Source organism: Lynx canadensis, chromosome B1, assembly GCF_007474595.2.
Source record: "Lynx canadensis isolate LIC74 chromosome B1, mLynCan4.pri.v2, whole genome shotgun sequence".
NCBI classification, from domain to species: Eukaryota; Metazoa; Chordata; class Mammalia; order Carnivora; family Felidae; genus Lynx; species Lynx canadensis.
Genome location: NC_044306.2, coordinates 79,741,780 through 79,762,561, shown reverse-complemented (window position 1 = coordinate 79,762,561; position 20,782 = coordinate 79,741,780). Strand labels below are relative to the sequence as shown.

The following is a 20,782-nucleotide window of genomic DNA, read 5'->3' as shown; positions in this document are numbered from 1 at the left end:
TTTTCTCATCCATCCTGTTACTCTATGTATTTTGATTGGAGCATTTAGTCCATTGACATTTAGAGTGAGTACTGAAAGATACAAATTTATTGCCATTGTGTTGCCTGCAGAGTTGGAGTCTCTGGTGGTGTTCTCCTGTCCTTTCTAGTCTTTGTTGCTTTGTTGCTTTGTTACTTTTTGTTTTGTTTCATCTTTTCTCCCCTCAGAGAGTCCCCCTTAAAATTTCTGGCAGCGCTGGTTTAGTGATCACAAATTCCTTTAGTTTTTGTTTGGGAAACTTTTCATCTCTCTTTCTATTTTCAATGACAGCCTTGCTGGATAAAGAATTCTTGGCTGCATATTTTTTCTGAATCAGCACGTTGAATACAGCCTGCTACTCCTTTTTGGCCTGCCAAGTTTCTGTGGATAGGTCTGTTGCAAACCTGATCTGTCTTCCCTTGTAGGTTAAGGACTTGTTTTTCCTTTGCTGCTTTCATGATTCTCTCTTTGTATATTTTGTGAATTTGACTATGATATGCCTCGCTGATGGTCGGTTTTTGTTTAATCTAATGGGAGTCCTCTGTGCTTCCTGGATTTTGATGTCTGTGTCTTTCCCCAATTAGGAAAGTTTTCCACTATGATTTGCTCACATAAACTTTCTACCCCTTTTTCTCTCTCTTCATTTTCTGGGACCCCTATGATTCAGATATTATTCCTTTTTAATGAGTCACAGAGTTTTCTAATTGTTATATCATGCTCTTGTGCCTTAGTCTCCCTCTTTTTTTCTGCTTCATTTTTCTACATAAGTTTGTCCTCTGTATCGCTGATTGGCTGCTCTGCTTCATCCATCCTTGCCACTGTGGCATCCATTCAAAATTGCAGCTCAGTTATGGCATTTTTAATTTTGTCCTGCCTAAATTTTACTTCCTTTATATCCACAGAAAGAGATTCTATTTTATTTTCCAACCCCAGCTAGTATTATTATTATCATGATTCTAAATTCTGGTTCAGACATCTTGCTTGTATCTCTGTTGATTAGATCCCTGGCTGTCATTTCTTTCTGTTCTTTCTTTTGGGGTGAATTCCTTCGTATTGTCATTTTGGAGGAAGAAAAATAATAAAATTAAACTTAAAAAGAACAAAAAAAATCAGCTAAAGGATGCTAGATCCTAGGTGTGTTATCATCTGATTGTTGAAAAAAGCTTGATAGAATAGAAGGAAAAGGGAAAGAAAAGAAAAGAAAAGAAAAGAAAAGAAAAGAAAAGAAAAGAAAAACATTTGAAAAATTAAAAAAAAATGACTACAATAGGGATGCCTGGGTGGCTCAGTCAGTTAAGTGACAGACTTTGGCTCAGGTCATGATCTCACAGCTTGTGGGCTTGAGCCCCATTTCGCGCTCTGTGCTGACAACTCAGAGCCTGGAGCCTGCTTTGGATTCTGTGTCTCCCTCTCTCTCTGCCCCTCCCCTGCTTGCACTCTCTCTCTCTCAAAAATAAACATTAAAAAAAATTTATTAAATGAATACAATAAAATAGAATAAAATGAAATGAAAGTAAAATAGAATAAAATTTTCAAAAAAGTAAAAAATATCGTTGAAAAAATTCAATAATAATCTTTTTTATTAAAAAGGAAAATAAAAATATTTTCCCTTCTGTATTCAACAATAAGAAACGAAAAGAAAAAGAAAAAAATTGAATAGATGGACTGACGAATGGAATGGAATATGATTGAAATTACATCCAGTTTCCCCTAGAAGTCAAACTATGAAGCACTTTATAGTCTGTAAACTAAGCAGGCAGAGAGACTTGTGGTGTTCCTCTAGAGCATGGTTGGTCCAGTTGGATAGGGCTTGGTATAATGACTCCATTCTCCATTAGATGGCCCTGCTTTGTTTACCGGGGCTATATCTTGTGGCACATGTATGCATGTATGCATATGCATGAGAGAGGTGAAAATGGTGTCACCCAGCTACCCAGTGTCTGGTATCAGAATTCTATGCTCTTGCCAACCAGCAATCAAGCACCCCTCCTTTGTCTCTGGCTTTCATCCACTCCCTGCTTCTACCCTGTTAGTAACCAAGTCGTCAGCCTGCCAGGTGGCACCTTCCTCCTGAGTTTTATCTTAGATGGGGCTATGTTTTCAAACCCCTCACTTTTGAGGCCCTGTGGCTTTAACCTGCTCAGACCCTCTGGAGGAGGGTCTTGCCAAACAATATCCGGGACTGGCCCACCCTCAGGAATATTCACATGACCGCACCACTGAAGATGCCCAGAGACTGGGGCCAGGTGCCAGTCCACCCCAGAAAAGGTTCATGCAATTGCATAGCAGAGGCCTTTCAGGGATTATGGTAAATTGCAATATACATCTGGTGTCTGGCTTCACCATTTCTTAATGTCCTTGTTCCAACACCAGCAAACATGGCTGTTCTCCGGGGTCCTCTGGGACCTTTGCCTGTGGGGAGGCCACACACAAATGTCCTCTCAGGAAGGAACTACCTCCCTGTGTGGCCCTCGGACCCCTTGGACCTCACTTTCTGCTCCTGGAGATTCGCCCTTCCCACCAGAGCTCCACCAGGTATTGAGCTGCAGAGTTTCAGACTCTGCACTCCCCTGTTCATAGTCTTAATGGTATCCAAACCCTCTTCTTTCTCCCTTGTTAATTCCCTTAGGGTGTTTTCAGTCTTTCTCTTTCTCTCCAGCCGCTTTTGGGGTAGGGAAAATGCCTTTCCAGTACTCTACCCCCTGTCTCCATCCTCTCTCTAAAAGCAAAAACAACTCTTTACCCTCCGCAGTTTCTCTCTTTCCCAGTTCACTTCTCCATGCCGTGTACCTGCTGACTTCTGTGGTTCAAGTTATGTAGATTGTTGAGTTGATCCTCAGATCAATTTTCTAGGTGTACAAGATGGTTTGGTGTTGATCTAGCTGTATTTCAGGGATGAGAGACGCAAAAAACTTCCATGCTGCTCCGCCATCTTGGTCCCTCCCCTATATTTCTTTGATTTCTTATGATCTCCCATCTATAACTCTATCTTAGCACTTACCCAATTATATAAGTGAAATGATATGTTTGTCTTTCTACTAAAAAGTGAGTTCTGGGCCTTAGGAAGTATACCCTTATTCATTCCTTATCTCCAGCATTCAGATAGTGACTAGAACTTAAAAAGCAATTAAATGTGTGGTAATCTAAGCTAAGGGCAATAGTAGAAAGATCAGAGAAAGGATGATTTGGAACATGTGTAGAGAACAGAATCTAATCAACTTGAAACAGTTATATGATAGGAGTACCAAAGACATAAGGAAAGGGGAGAATGCCAAAACTTTTTAGCTATAGGGACTTGGATACATGATGGTGCTGGTAATCAGGATGGGCAGTTCAGGCAACAACAACAACAACAACCAGAATTGAAGAAAAAGACATGAGTTTAATGGCTGTATGTGAGATATCAATCAGTATCAAGTGAAGATGTCCAGTGACAAGGTAAGAAACTGTATTTAGAGCTCACAAGCAAGATCTGGTCTAGAATTATATTTGGAGGTTTTTTTTTTTTTTTTAATTTTTTTTTTCAACCTTTATTTATGTATTTGGGACAGAGAGAGACAGAGCATGAACGGGGGAGGGGCAGAGAGAGAGGGAGACACAGAATCGGAAACAGGCTCCAGGCTCTGAGCCATCAGCCCAGAGCCTGACGCGGGGCTCGAACTCACGGACCGCGAGATCGTGACCTGGCTGAAGTCGGACGCCCAACCGACTGCGCCACCCAGGCGCCCCTGGAGGTTTTAATTCTAATGGTAGGTTGAGTTATGTAAGTGGTTATTATTCTACATGGAAAGTGTGCAGAGGGTAGAAGTGCCCAAATAAAAATGTTGAATGAGAAGAGAACAGCCAAGACTCTGATTGGGAGAATCCTCTGAAATTAATAGTAGAGGAAAATAAAATCCTGGGTAAGATGTATTGTTTTTTAGACAAGCACTATTCGAAGGAATTGTTTATAAGTAAGACCAGAATCTTTCCAAAATCCAATTGGGCCAATAGCATATAGAATAGATAAATATAAGGAATATGAATGGCATATTTTTCTCAACATATTGGTATAAACTCCTCTTCAGATTTCTTTTGGTTTGTGAAAATAGGTACTAATGTAGGTCTTTTCTAAAAGCAAAGTGATGGAATACAGACTTTTGGAAAACGGGGAATATTCTTCAGTTTATGCCATTTCAGCTTACACAGCTTTCATAGGAACATTCTGCTTTCAGATAGTAGCAGGAAGCTATATTATAATTCATCTTTATGAGGAGTTTTTGTAACTTACTGAAAGTGAGAGTTGGAAAGTTGGAATTTATTGGTGTTTCTCCAGGGAAGTCTATTGAATGCATTAAGTAACTTAATGTTTAAGTGATTTAATATTTCACCAGCCAGCATCTCCCCTCTCTTTTTCTGGGAACTGCTTATACTTGTCAACTTTCACTGAGTTATGCTATATAACAACTGGGAGTTGTGGTTTACAAAACAAAGTACCTCCTTGCTTATATTACATATAGATCATAAGTTGCCTACAGTGTTGCTTCAGGCTTTTAGAAGACTCTGCTGTGCATCGTGTCTTGTCTCATCCTGATTCCAGGCTGAAGAAGACATGCCCATTCTCATGGCAGGGATGGGGGAAAGCTGCTACTAAATCACAATGCCTCTTCTTTTTTTTTTTTTTTTAAGTTTGTTTGCTTGTTTGTTTGTTTAATCTCAAGGCCCAAGGTAGGGCTTGAAATCATGACTCTGAGACCAAGAGTCACACACCCTTATGACTGAGCCAGCCAGGCACCCCTAAAATCACAATACTTCTTTTTTTTTTAATTTTTTTAACATTTATTTATTTTTGAGAGACAGAGACACAGAGCATGAACAGGGGAGGGGCCGAGAGATGGAGAGACACAGAATCTGAAGCAGGCTTCAGGCTCTCAGCTGTCTGCACAGAACCCGACGCAGGGCTCGAACTCACAAACTACGAGATCATGACCTGAGCCGAAGTTGGACGCTCAACCGACTGAGCCACCCAGGCGCCCCAAAATCACAATACTTCTTAAAGCTTCTGCACAAGTGTGTGGAATGTCCTGTCCTTTCACTTCATTGCCTAGAAGATATCATATGACTAAGCTCAACCTTGATGGATTGGGGATATATACTCTTAACAAGGAAAGGGATACTTCAAGTCACATATACATATACATGGAAAGGGAGGAGCAAATAAGTTAATACAATTGGCCACATTATTCCTCTGTCGGCTTAAACATTGTGGCTTTTGTGGGAAAATGCCCATGTTCCTACATATTCCCAGTTTTTTGACCACAATTGATTTCGTCAGAGTTGAGCATATAACTAATTCAAACAGAACCCTTCTACTTTCTAACAAGAATTGAGAAAAAAATTTTAAAAAAGAATCTCCAGTAGCCACATTATAAAATGTAGTGCGTAGGAGGAGTTGTCAGTGACCATATTCTTCAACAAGTGAAGAAAACCAGGCTGTAGTGGCAGGGAACAGAGTTGACACGCAGAATAAAGTTAAACAAGGATGGGGAGAAAGTTATGGCATCTCTGCTCTTTCTATGGTTTGGTTGTCCATCCATTCCTTGGATTCTGTAAATTATGACGTTTTTCTTTTTGTCTAAGGTAAAATGCAATTGGTTTTTGTCATTTGTAGTGATATCATGGTTCATGGATGTGTGTAATTTCATTAATCCTAACACAAATACTTTTAGGCAGGTACTGTAATTAACATTTCACAAATGAGGATCAGAGTTAGGGATGGAAGTTCTTTCTGATACCCTGTCTAGAAGAAATATTTTACAAGAACACCCAACTACATTATTCTACACTATGCTCACCAAGCAATTCTTTGTCCTGGTTTCTTCCAAGGGCACTAATATACTGGGAAACTGTGCCTCCCCCCCCCCGCCCAAAAAAAATGGACTGATGTTGGTTATCTTGCCAGAAATAGTTTGTATTATGAAATAACAAATTGATACTATGATTTATAAATTAAGGGGTTTTTTTACTGACTTGGGTTGGTGTAAATCATTTCTGAGAATTTGCATTCACTATTTTTTAACATAACCTCAAGATTTTATTGTCTTCATAATGTAACAAAATATGAGGCCTCGAACTGAATCATTTGGCCCTTTCTCTTCTTATCTCCTCCCAGTTCAAAATGTTTGCATCTCTTCATAACCAGCATTCTCTTAGACCTGTAGTTGGGCTCAACACATTCAAGCCTCAGCACAATCTTCTTTGTAGTTTTAGACTTTTTCTGGAAAATCAGCTTAGTCTGCCCACCAAAGCCACTCTGCTTCCTGTCATAATGCCACTTTCCCTGGGCATAAAGAGAATATTTGCTTTCCTTGTACTTTCTTGTAAGGTTGGTACTTGCCACACTTCTTGCAGAAAGTCCGCAGGTTTTAGGAATGTTCACCATGTTTGTAAGAGCACTATCGGCATAGAAAGTAAGTTAACTATTTAGAATTTAAGAATCTGAAAATTGAAGATCATCTTAGAGGTGAAATTATCAGGATCTGATCTTGCCTAGAACACCTGTACTGCCTATTTTTGGACAAGTACTTACTGCACAGCCACCATAAACTTGGATTTTTCAAGATGCTGAAAGATAGAAATTCTATAAAGAACTGACTTCTGGACACAAAACTGAACTTTCTGATCAGTTAAATCTCAAAAAGATCTAAAAGATGTATTAGTCACCCACGTTGTGTTTAGCCCTTGACTAGCTACTATCGGGGTTAAAAATGACCTGAGGTGATATCAGTGAAAATAGCACAGTAGTATACTCCAAATTTCACCCCCTCCCATAAAGGAAATGAAAAATGGGCAAAAATGTCAGAATCAACTTTTTTGTAATTTTGGAAATTAGCGAAAGGCCTGTAGCAACTTGTCAAATACTCAGGAGAAATGGCTGTTTTTTTATTAAAGAACTATAAAATTTATGGTGTTTTAACCTATGCCAGCCCCATCCCTTGCTCCTCAGATCAGTGGTAGCTGTAAAAATAACAGTCTGCATTCCTGATACCAGAGGGAGCAAAACATACCTCATAAGCAAAGAATTGTAATTCATTGCCGTTCACCCTTGAACAATATAGGCTTGAACTGCATGGGACCACTTACATGCACCTTTTTTTTTCAATAAATACAGTACAGTATAAATGTATTCTCATTATGATTTTTTCTTTTTTTAAGTTCTATTTATTTTTTGAGAAAGACAGTGTGAGCAGGAGAGGGGCAGAGTGGTGGTGGGGACAGAGGATCCAAAGGGGGCTCTGCACTGACAGGCTGACAGCAGCAAGCCTGATGCAGGTCTTGAACTCAAGAACCACAGATCATGACCTCAGCTGAAGTCAGACGCTCAACCAACTGAGCCACTCAGGCACCCCTTCATTATGATTTTCTTAATTTTTTTTTTTTGCTTACTTTGTTGTAAGAATATAGTATATAATACATATACAAAATATGGGTTAATTGACTGTTTATGTTACTGGTAAGGCTTATGGTCAACAGTAGTAGGCTATTAGTAGTTACGTTTTGGGGGAATCAAAAGTTATAACTGGATTCCCAACAGGAGGAGATGGAGGGGTTCACCATCCCTAACCCCCATGTTGTTCAAGGGTCAACTGTATTTGTTCTAAACCGTTGGCTCCCTCAAATATAGGCTTGTCTTTATTTTGCTTAACTCCAAACTAGCCTCAAGCTAAAGCTCCTTCCCACAGGGCATTTATTGAAAACATTTACAGTATAATGTCTTAGGTTGCTGCTCCTGCTGTGATAGATAATAGCTGGGGTAAATAATAGATTAATCAGAAAGGCTGGGCTATGAGTGTCCTGTTAGCTTACAAAGCTGAAAATCTAAAAGGCTAAATGCATGCTCGGGGAAGTGTGGATGCTCAGGAAAGATTCAAGAAAGCCCTAAACTCACTCCCTCCTGACTTTGAGGTTCTAAGAAAGAAGGAAGTGATGGCTAAGGCAGAGTTGTAAAGTGACTGGTGAATGTTGAATGCATGCCACAACAAATATACATAGGTTCTCTCCAAAGACTGGGATATCTTTTGGTTCCAAGTATTTAAGAAAATCTGTGGCCAATCATTAGGTGACCACTAAGCTACCATAACAGATACTTCAGGGGCTACATACAACAAAGAACAGACTGCAGAATTAGTTCAGAAAAGTCACTAAACAGGTGCCTGGCTAATTCAGTTGATAGGGCATGCAACTCTTGATCTCTGGGTTGTAAGTATGAGTGTTGGGTGTAGAGATTACTTAAAAATAAAATTTAAAAAAAATTAGAAAAGAAAGTCACTAAACAAAAAATAACAACTACAATAAATGATAATATCAACAAATCCTAGGGAATGGAGAGTTAATATAATCATTATCACCCAAAGTCTGTATTTACATTAAGGTTCATTCCTGGTGTTGTACATTCTATGACTTTTGACATATGTTTAATGACATATATCTTCCATTATAATATCATACAGAATAGCTTCACTGCCCTAAAAAAAATTTTTTTTTTAAAAAGTTTTAAGTAATCTCTACACCCAGTGTAGAGCTCCAACTCACAATGCTGAGATCAAGAGTTGCATGCTCCACTGACTGATGCAGCCAGGTGCCCCACCCTAAAAAATTTCTGTGCTCTGCCTGTTCATCCCTTCTTTCCCCTCTGACCTCTGGTAACCACTTGTCTTTTTACTGTCTCCATAGTTTTGCCTTTTCCGGAATGCCATATAGTTGGAATCATAGTATGTAGCCTTTTCAGATTAACTTCTTTCACTTACTCATATATATAAAAGGTTCCTCTATATCTTTTCATGACTTGATAACTCATTTGTTTTTAGAGCTGAACAATATTCTATTTTCTGGATGTACCACAGTTTATCTGTTCACCTACTAAAGGACATCAAGTTTTGGCAATTACAAATAAAGCTGATATAAACATCTGAATGCAAATTTTTGTGTGAACATAGGTTTTCAACTCCTTTGGATAAGTACCAAAGAACATGATTGCTAGATTTTATGTTAAGACCATGTTTGGTTTTTAAGCAGCCTCCAGTCTTCCGAAGTGACTGTACCATTTCTCATCCCCTGCAGCAATGAATGAAATTCCTGTTGCTCCACATCTTCACCAACATTTGGTATTGTAAGCATTTTGAATTTTGGCTGTTCTAATAAATGTGCAGTGGTATTTCATTGCTGTTTTAATTTGAAATTCCCTTTTGACATATGATGAGGAGCATCTTTTCATATGCTTATTTGACATCTGGTATATCTCTTTTGCTGAGGTGTCTGTTCATATATCTTTTGCCATTTTTTTTTAATTGGGTCATTGGTTTTCTTATTGTTGAGTTGTAAGAACTCTTTGTATATTTTGGAAAACAGTCCTTTTTCATATATGTCTTTTACAAATATTTTCTCCTACTCTGTGGCTTCTTTTCTCATTCTCTTGATAGTGTCTTTCGCATAGTAGAAGTTTTTAAATTTTTGTTTAGCATTTATTCATCTTTGAGAGACAGAGAGAGACAGAGCATGAGCAGAGAAGGGGCAGAGAGAGGCAACACAGAATCGGAAGCAGGCTCCAGGCTCCGAGCTGTCAGCACAGAGCCGAACGCGGGGCTTGAACTCATGAACTGCGAGATCATGACCTGAGCCGAAGTGGGACGCTCAATCGCCTGAGCCACCCAGGCACCCCCTCATAGTAGAAGTTTTTAAATTTAATGAAGTCCAATTTATAAATTCTTTTTTTCATGGATTGTATCTTTGGTGTTCTGTCTAAAAAGTCATCACCATACCCAAGGTCATGTAGATTTTATCCTGTTTTTACTAGGGGTTTTATAGTTTTGCATTTTATACTAAGTCTGTGATCTGTTTTTAGTTAATTTTTGTGAAGGGTATAAAGTCTGTGTTTCGATTTGTATTGTTACATGTGAACATCCAGTTGTTCCAGCACCGTTTGTTGAAAAGTTTATCTTTGCTCCATTTTCTTGCCTTTTGCTCCTTTTTCAAAGATCAGTCGACTGTATTTACTTGGGTCTAATTTGGAGCTCTTTAATCTGTTCCATTGATTTATTTGTTATTTTGCCAATACCACACTTTATAACAAGTCTTTATGTCAGATGATGTCAATCTTCTGACTTTGTTTTTCTCCTTCAATATTGTATTGGATATTCTAAGTCTCTTAATTAACTCTCCATTTAAACTTTACAATCAATTTGTTGATACCCACAAAATATCTCTCTAGGATTTTTACTGGGATTGCATTGAATCTATACATCAAGTTGTAAAGAACTGACATCTTGATAATATTGAGTCTTCCTAGCCATAAATATTTAATATCTTTCCATTTATTAGTTATTAAATTGCATTCACCAGAGATTTATAGTTTTCTTCAAACAGATCTTGTACATATTTTGTTAAATTTATGCCTAATTATTTCATTTTGGGGTGTTAATGCAAATGGTAATGTTTAAAAAAATTTGTTTTTATGTTTATTCATTTTTTGAAAGAGAGAGAGCACAAGCAGGGGTGGGGCAGAGAGAGAGAGGGACACAGAATCCAAAGCAGGCTCCAGGCTCCAAGCTGCCAGCACAGAGCCCAACGTGGGGCTTGAACTCACGAACCACGAGATCATGACCTGAGCTGACTGAGCCACCCAGGCACCCCGAAATGGTAATGTTTTTAATGTCAAATTCTACTTGTTCGCTGTTAGTATATATTCATTGTTTGTATATTTACATTATATCCTGTAGCTTTGCTACAATTGCTTTTTCATTGCGAAAGCTGTTTTTGTCAATTCTTTCAGATTTTCTACATAAGTAATCCTGCCATCTGTGAACAAAGACAGTTTTATTTCTTCTTTCTTTATCTGTATACCTCTTATTTCCCTTTCTTGTCTTATTGCATTAGCTAAGTCTTTCATTACAAGGTTGAAAGGGAATAGTGAGAGGGGACATATTTACCTTGTTCCTGATCTTAGCAGGAAAGTTTCTAGTTTCTCACTATTAAGTATGATATTACCTTAGGTGTTTTGTGGATTTCTTAATCAAGTCAAAGGTGGGAAATTCCCCCTTTATTACTAGTTTGGTGAGAGTTTTATCATGACTGGGTATTAGATTTTGTTAGATGCTGCATCTATGATATGATCATGTGAATTTTCTTTTTTAACTTGTAGATATGATGGGTTACATGAATTGATTTTCAAAGGTTGAATCAGCTTTGCATACCTGGAGTAAATTTCACTTAGTTTTGGCATGTAATTTTTTAACATATTATTGAATTTTATTTGTTAATATTTCATTGAAGATTTTTGCTCTGTGTCATGAGATATATTAGCCTATAATTTTCTTTTCTTGTGATGTCTTTGGTTTTGGTATTAGGGTACTGCTGACCTCATAGAATGAATTAGGTATTCTCTGGCAGCCACCAGTTTGTTCTCTGTATTTAGGAGTCTGCTTCAATTTCTTTTGTTATCTCTTTTATTCATTTGTTTTGTTTTTAGATTTCCACATGTAAGTGAGATCACATGATATTTGTCTTTCTCTGACTGATATATTTCACTTAGCAAAATACCTTGCCTGTCTCTCTGTGTTGTTGGGAAAGGCAAGATTTCACTCCTTTTTATGGCTGAGTAAAATTCCATTGTACATATATACCACTTCTTCACTCAATCATCTATTGATGGACACTAGGTTACTCCTATATCTTGGCTATTGTAAATAATGCTGCAATAAACATAGGGATGCATATATCTTCTCAAATTAGTGTTTTCATTTCCTTTGGATAATAGAAAAAGCTTTTTATTTTGGTGCAGTCCCAATAGTTTATTTTTGCTTTTATTTCCCTTTCCTGAAGAGACAGATCCAAAAAAATACTGCTAAGGCTGATGTCAAAGAAATTACTACCCATGTTTTCTTCTAAGAGTTGTATGGATCCAGGTCACACCTTTAGGTCTTTAACCCATTTTGAGTTTATCTCTATGTATGACATAAGAAAGTAGTCCAGTTTCATTCTTTTGCATGCAGCTGTCTAGTTTTCCCAGCACTATTTATTGCAGAAACTCTCTTTTCCTCCATCATATATTCATGCCTCCTTTGTCATAGATTAATTGGCCATATAAGCACGGGTTTATTTCTAGGCTTTCTATTCTGTTCTGTTGATCTATGTGTCTATTTTTGTGGCAGTACCACACTGGGGTTTTTTTGTTTGTTTCTTTCTTTCTTAATAATTTATTTGTTTTAATTTATATCCAAGTTAGTTAGCATATGGTGCAACAATGATTTCAGGAGTAGATTCCTTAATGCCCCTTACCCATTTAGCCCTTCCAGGAACCCTCGGTTTGTTCTCTATATTTAAGAGTCTTTTATGTTTTGTCCCTCTCCCTGTTTTTATATGATCTTTGCTTCCCCTACCTTATGTCCATCTGTTTTGTATCTTAAAGTCTTCATATGAGTGAAATCATATGATATTTGTCTTTCTCCAACTACTTCGCTTAGCATAATACCACATAGTTGCAAATGGCAAGATTTCATTCTTTTTAATTGCCGAGTAACACTCCATTGTATATATATATATATATATACCACACCTTTATCCATTCTTCCATCAATGGACATTTGGGCTCTTTCCATACTTTGGCTACTGTTGATAGTGCTGCTATAAACATGGGGGTGTATGTGCCCCCTTCGAAACACCATACCTGTATCCCTTGGATAACTACCTAGTAGTGCAATTGTTGGGTTGTAGGGTGGTGCTATTTTTAACTTTTTGAGGAACCTCCATGCTGTTTCCAGAGTGGCTGCACCAGCTTGCATTCCCACAAGCAGTGCAAAAGAGATCCCCTTTCTCTGCATCCTTGCCAACATCTGTTGTTGCCTGAGTTGTTAATGTTAGCCATTCTGACAGGTGTGAGGTGATATCTCATTGTGGTTTTAATTTTTACTTCCCTGATGATGAACGACATTAAGCATTTTCTCATGTGTCGGTTGGCCATCTGGATGTCTTCTTTGGAGAAGTGTCTATTCATGTCTTTTGCCCATTTCTTCACTGGATTCTTTGTTTTTTGGGTGTTGAGTTTGATAAGTTCCTTATAGATTTTAGATACTAACCCTTTATCTGCTATGTCATTTGCAAATATTTTCTCCCATTCTGTCGGTTGCCTTTTTTGCTGATTGTTTCCTTTGCTGTGAAGAAGCTTTATATCTTGATGAGGTCCCAATAGTTCATTTTTACTTTGGTTTCCCTTGCCTCCAGAGACATTTTGAGTAAGAAGTTGCTGCAGCCGAGGTCAAAGAAGTTTTTGCCTGCTTTCTCCTCGAGGATTTTGATGGCTTCCTGTCTTACATTGAGGTCTTTCATCAATTTTGAGTTTATTTTTGTGTATGGTGTAAGAAAATGGTCCAGGTTCATTTTTCTGCATGTCGCTGTCCAGTTTTCCCAGCATCATTTACTGAAGAGACTGTCTTTATTCCATTGTATATTCTTTCCTGCTTTGTCAAAGATTAGCTGGTCATACATTTGTGGGTCCATTTCTGGGTTCTCTATTCTGTTCCATTGATCTGAGTGTCTGTTTTTGTGCCAAGTACCACACTTTGTGTGTATAGCTTTGTAGTATATCTTGAAATCTAGGTTGTGATACCTCCAGCTTTCCTTCTTCTTTCTCAAAATTGCTTTGGCTATTCAGGGTCTTTTGTTGTTCCATACAAGTTTTAGGATTCTTTGTTCTGGTTCTGTGAAAAATGCTCTTGGTATTTGATTAAGGACTGCATTAAATCTGTAGATTGCTTTTGGTAGTATGGACATTTTAACAATATTAATTATTCCAATCCATGAACATGGTATATCTTTCCATTTATTTTTGTTGTCTTCAATTTTTTTCATTGTCTTATAGTTTTCAGAGTACAGATTTTTCATCTCTTTGGTTAATTTATTGCTAGGTATTTTATTCATTTTAATGCGATCACAAGTGGATTTTCATTTTTTTCCCTTTTTTTAATTATTAATTTTTATTTTTATTTAAGTAGGCTCTGTGCCCAGTGTGGAGCCCAATGTGGAGCTTGAACTCATGACCCTGAGATCAAGACCTGAGCTGAGATCAAGAGTCAAATGCTTAACTGACTGAGCCACCCAAGCACCCTTGGAACTATTTTTAAATTTCTTTTTCTGCTACTTTGTTGGTGTACAGAAACACAACCAATTTTTAGATATTAATTTTGTGTTCCACAACTGTACTGAATGCATTTATTAATTCTAATAATATTTTGGTGAAGTGTTTCAGGTTTTCTGTCCCTAATATAAATGTTATTATGCTTGATATTGTCTCAAAAGCCCCTTAATCTACCTTAATTTTTAAATTCTTTATTCTTTTTGCTCTTCAGCTTGGGTGATTTCCACCACTCTGTTTTCCAGATTGTGGATTCATTTTTCTGCCTTCTCTAATCTGCTGTTGATTTTCTCTAGTGTATTTTTCATTTGAGTTATTGTATTGTTCAGCTCTGATTGTTTCTTTTTAATGTTTTCTATCTCTTTGTTGAAATTCTCACTAAGTTCATCTACTCTTCTCTCAAGTCCAGTTAGCATTTTTATGACAACTTCTTTGAGCTCTTTATCAAATAAATTGCTTATCTCCATTTTATTTTGTTGTTTTTCTGAGCTTTTTTTCTTGTTCTTTCATTTGGAACATATTCCTTGACTCATCATTTTGCCTGATGCTCTGTTTTTTCTGTGTATTAGGTCAGCAATACCTCCTGGTCTTGAAAGCAGTGGCCTTCTGTAGAAGGCATCCTGTAGTGTGCAGTGGCTCAATCCCCTAGGTCACCAGAACCCAGCATTCCAGGGGTGTTCCCTATATGAGCTATGTGTAGCCTCTGGTTGTGGCTGTGTCATGTCTACTCTGGGTGCACTGGTGGGCAGGGCTGGCCCCTGGCATGATGGACTGAGAGGCCTGGCTACAGCTGCTTCACTTGTGCTGGTAGATAGGGCTGCTTCCCCAACCCAGGGGAGTCAGTGCTTTGGATGGGCATTTATCCTGGCCAGGGCTATTTGCTGGGTATGGCAGGAGAGTAGTTGCATTCCAGGGACACCAGTCCTGACCAAAGCTGTCTGCCATGTATGGCATGGTGGGAGCTGCTTTGGAAGGAAGTCTGCCAAAGTCAGTAGGTTGGAAGGGACTGGACCACAGGGGAACAACAGGGCAAAGGAGAGGTGTTCTCAAGGTAGATGGAGAGTGTCAGAACTGGCTTCCACAAGTGTCTGGCCAGCTAGACTGAAGAAGAGCAATAAAAATAGTTCCTACTAGCACTTCTATTCCTGGAGAAATTTCATACAAATTTCTGCCACTTTACTGCAAACCTAAAAACTAGTCCATACATCTCCTTCACATATAACTCAGGCATTTTTCAAACTTCTGCCTCTGTGCTGGGTCTCAGAGCAAGTGATATGTGTACTGACCCTTTAATAGGAATAGAGTCTTGGGGCACATGGGTGGTTCAGTTGGTTAAAAGTCTGACTCTTGATTTCAGCTCAGGTCATGATCTCACAGTTCATGGGATCGAGTCCCTCATTGGGCTCTGCACTGACAGCAATGAGCCTGCTTAGGATTCTCTCTCTCTCCCTCTCTCTCTCTCTCTCTCCCTCTCTCTCCCTCTCCCTCTCCCTCTCCCTCTCTCTCTGCCCCCACTCACATGCATACGTTCACACACTCTTTCTCTCAAAATAAATAAATAAACTTAAAAAAATAGGAATACAGGGGCACCTGGGTGGCTCAGTCGGTTAAGCGTCTGACTCTTCATTTCAGCTCAGGTCATAATCTCATGGTTTGTGAGTTTGAGCCCCATGTTGGGCTCTGCGCTGACAGTGCAGAGCCTGCTTGGGATTCTCTCTCTCCCTCTCTCTCTGTACCCCCCTCAAAATAAATAAATAAACTTAAAATAAATAGGAATACAGTCTCAGCTTCCTATAGGTATCCTGGAATTAAGCCCCACTGATTTTCAAAGCCAGATGTCAAAGCCAGGGGGATTATCTTCCTGGTACAGATACCCAGGATGGTGAGGAGCCTGATTTGGGGCTTGATGCCCTGGTCCTCTTGGAGGACCTCTGCGTCTATGATACCCCTCCCATTTGGGGGCTGCTGGACTAGAGGTATGGATCCTGACGCCATCTCTGCCCCTCTTACCCTTTTTCAATGTGGCTTTTTCATTATATATTTATCTGTAGATGAGCTGTTATACCAGTCTTTTAGGTGGTTTTCAGAGTGAGTTGTGTTATATGTAATTGTAGCTGTGGTGAGTCTATGAAATGAGGTAAGGTCAGGATCTTCCTATTTTGCCATCTTCCCCATCCTCCCACCTCAGTTCTTGTGGCTTCCTCTAAAAATTGCATTGTAAGCTCATTTAAATGGCTAGAATGAGTGGATAGACATTAAGGAAGGTGATAGGACTTGAACCAGGTCTTAAAGAATGGGTAGTATTTAGGATGTGCTCAGATAAGAGGAACGGTATTTTTTCCAGGAGAAGAGACCAGCAAAGCAGAAGCAAAAAGGTGAAAATGGTTGCTGGAGAGAATAAAGAAAGCTGTTCCCACAGAAAACTATTTATTGTTGAAGTTGAGTAGCAGTGGCAAATAAAATCAAGAGTGTTAAACAAGTCCAAATCATGGAAAAGTAGAGTATAATACAAGGGAAACTCTCTTGACTCTGAAGGCAATAAAAAAGATAGTGTGTGTATTTACTTTTTAAAAAAAAGAATTCACAGGGGCGCCTGGGTGGCGCAGTCGGTTAAGCGTCCGACTTCAGCCAGGTCACGATCTCGCGGTCCGTGAGTTCGAGCCCCGCGTCAGGCTCTGGGCTGATGGCTCGGAGCCTGGAGCCTGTTTCTGATTCTGTGTCTCCCTCTCTCTCTGCCCCTCCCCCGTTCATGCTCTGTCTCTCTCTGTCCCAAAAATAAATAAACATTGAAAAAAAAAATTAAAAAAAAAAAAAAATTAAAAATTAAAAAAAAAAAAAAAGAATTCACATTTCTGGAATACTGGGAAATTAGTCTGACATCAGTTGCAAGATGAATTTAAAAGAATTCAGGCATGAGATAATTAAAGTTCTAGAAATAGGAGTAAATGAGATTTAAAAGGGTTTTGTTACAAAGATAGAAAGAATATCGGGAAACAAATTGCTGGTAATGAAGAAAATAACCAAGTAAAAATGAATCATCAGAAAATTAAGTAAACAGAAAGGGGTGCCTGGGTGGCTCAGCTGGTTAAGTGTCCGACTTCAGCTCAGGTCATGATCACACAGTCCATGAGTGTGAGCCCCGCATCGGGCTCTGTGCTGCCAGCTCAGAGCCTGGAGCCTGCTTCAGATTCTGTGTCTCCCTCTCTCTCTGCGCCTCCCCTGCTCATGCTCTGTCTCTCTCTGTCTCAAAAATAAATAAAAACCTTAAAAAAATAAACAGAGAAAAATTGAAATTTAAAAAATGACAACTTATAGAGATGTGACAATATTGAGATAACTACAGTTAGTAAATCCAACTCCAGTGAAATAGTAGGACTAGAGAAGCATAATCAAGTGATCTTCAGTTTAAAAGTCTTCAGTATTATTGGGGCATCTGGGTGGTTCAGTCTGTTGAGCATCTGACTTCGGCTCAGGTCATGATCTTATGCCATACATTGGGGCTCACTGCTGTCAATGCAGAGCCCACTTTGGATCCTCTGTCCCTCTCTCTCTCTGCCTCTACCCCACTCATGCTCCCTCAAAAATAAATTTAAAACATTTTAAAAATGTATGTCTTCAGCATTATTGAAGCAATGCATCATTTTTTTCCAAATGAATATATAATGCTGTCAAAGGACTTTTCAATAACCTGGGGACATTCTCCAATGTACTAGACAAGCAAAGAAGGAGTAAATATGGACTTTGGGAAAATCTGTACTTCACTTTCCCCTTCTGTAAAATGAGAATAATAAAAGGACTGATATAGTAAGAGCTCAATAGCTATTGATTTATGGTAGGGATGTTAAAGAACAGAAGTTTATTTTCTGACAGTTCTGGAGGCCAGCAGTCCAAGATCAAGGTTCTAGCTGGTTTAATTTCTAGTGAGGGCTCTCTTCCTCGCTTGCAGGTGGTTACCTCATCACTATGTTTTTACATGGCCTTTCCTCAGTGTGTGCATATGGAGTTTGTTGTGTTAAAATACACATAACATAAAATTTGCTATCTTAATGATCTTTAAGGTTACAGTTCAGTGGTATTAAATACTTTCATAGTGTTGTACAACCATCACCTCAAACTATCCCCGTAACTCTTTTCACCTTGTAAAAATGAAACTCTATACCCATTATACAATAACTCTCCCCCCAGCTGCTGGAGGCCACCATTCTCCTATCTTCTGCTCTGCTTTTACTCTGCTCTTCTACTGTTTTTATGTGACTGTCTTATTTTACTTAGTGTAATATCCTCCATGTTCATCCATGTTATAGCATGTCAGAATTTCCTTCCTTTTTAAGGCCAAGTATTATTCCACTGTGTGTGTGTGTGTGTGTGTGTGTGTATATGTATATATATATATATATATATATATATATATATAATTTTGCTTATCCACTCATCTGTCAGTAAACATATGAGTTGCTTCCACATTTTAGCTGTTTTTTTTTGTTTGTGTTTGTTTTGTTTTGTTTCTTAGAGAGAGAGAGAGAGAGAGAGCAATTGTTTTGTTTTGTTTTGTTTCTTAGAGAGAGACAGAGAGCAAGTGGTAGAGGGAGAGAGAGAGGATCTTAAGCAGGCTCCATGCCCAGTGCAGAGACTGATGCAGGGCTTGATCTCACCACCTTGAGGTCATGACTTGAGCTGAAACCAAGAGTTGGATGCATAACTGACTGAGCCACCCAGGTGCCCCAAGGCACTTGCAATTTAACCTACCACTGTTTTCATACCATCAATGCAAATGTGAACACACTGGGAAAGTCAAATAATGCCTTAGTATTATTAAGAAAATGTTTTTGGCCTTTTGGACCCTCTGAGGTATTATTCAGGGATCTGAAGACCACACCTTGACAATTGATGATCTAGAATGTAAGCTCTATAAAAGCAGTGAGTTTCTTTTATTCACTGTTAGATTTTCAGCACTATTCTATCTAGAAGGGTTCTTGGCATAATAGATGATTAATAAATATTTCCTAAATGTATTAGTAAAGCAAGGGCAGAAGGGAGATTAATTCTTTATAGAAAACAATAATAATTTAGAATGTATTTCTTTTTACTGCATGTAGCTAAATAACTAACTAACCCATGCCTCAAAATGGCATGACAATCTAATTTCATTATTACCATTTCTTTTGCTAAAGATCCCACTGACTTCTAAATTATGAACAAAAAGACTAAAGGACGTAAGTGAAGGAAGAAAGGTGAAATATGCCAGAATCAGAACAAATGCTATTTTTTCATAAAAGCACAGACCTTAAATGCCTTCAGATCATCTAGCCCAATTCCTTCATTTTTGCAAATAAGAAAATTTAGCTGCCAAGAAAGCTCAATGACTAGCCCAAAGTTAGTGACAGCAGTAAAATACAGGATCTTTCACACTTTTTCTTTTAGATAGAAATGATAGGAACAATAATGGGAAGCAAGAGAACTGGTATGTATTTCTTCTATAGAAAAGTGGCTAAGCAAGTCTAAGCCAAATCCTTAAACCACTCCATGGGTACTTTAAGACAGAAGAGGAACTTGACGTTAAGGGATAGGACACCTAAATAATACCTCCTGATAGAGTACCTAGCTCCTCCCCATAATAGCTCAGGCTGGAGACATGCAAAGACTGTATGGGTAGTCAGGCTAGTCCCATGGAGCTGTGAAGAGGAAAAGATTCAGGCTTGAGAAGTAAGCAAGGGGGGCCTGATGCCTAAAAGGAGGGCCTTTGGAGCTGTACTAGATAGTAACATGGATGGGGTCAGGGACTGAAAAAGCCCAACAGAAAATAAGAATGTCTTTGGTATTTTTCAGTTGGGAACTATTGGCATTTTGTATGGAACTGTCCTGAACTTTGCATGCTGTTTATCATCCCTACCCTCCACCCACCAAATGCCAGTAAATTCCAAATCACTGTGATGACTAAATATGTCCTGCACATTTTCAAGTTCCCACTAGGGGGCTTGTATCACCCCTGACTACCTTTTGTCACATGTTCACTAATAAACACTTCCTGATGGATGTAGTGGGATACAGTTTGGAGATAATGTTTCTCTCTTCACAGGCATTTTGGTTCTCCTCTCCCACCACCAGGTCTCCCCCTTCACCCACTGAATCAATACATTCATAGTTTCAAGATGAGGGTAAACATAGCCAGGAACAAACAAGACAACTAAGTTTCTGAATGAGTTGTTTGTTTGTTTGTTTGTTTTTCATCTTCAAGTAAGTGACTTTTATTTTTCTCTGATACTTTACAGTCAGTTTCTTCAAAACTTTAAGATCTCTAGAGAAAATCTGAATGGGATTTTAAAATCAAAGCTAAAACAATAGGCTTTTTATTATAAAGGCAGGTTTCTCAAAAGAGGAAACGTGGGTTTTAAAATTCTAAAACAGTTACAGCTTGGAGAATTCAGGGCAAATTGTTTACCCTATAAGCCAAAGAGTTAGGAGGTATGAAGTTGTCCACCAGAAGGACTGGTGGAAAGAGAAGACAATCTGAGTGCCTGTGACTATAATTTGGATGCTGGTGGATGCCTAAGAAAGGAATTATATCTCCTATTCACTCTTCTGAGTCAGATGACAGGACAG

At 38.6% G+C, this 20,782-nt stretch overlaps 1 pseudogene; it reads right to left on the bottom strand.

Moving 5' to 3' along the window:
• Positions 1–6,100: 6,100 nt before the first annotated feature.
• On the bottom strand, positions 6,101–6,439 carry LOC115512991 (annotated as a pseudogene).
• Positions 6,440–20,782: the final 14,343 nt, after the last annotated feature.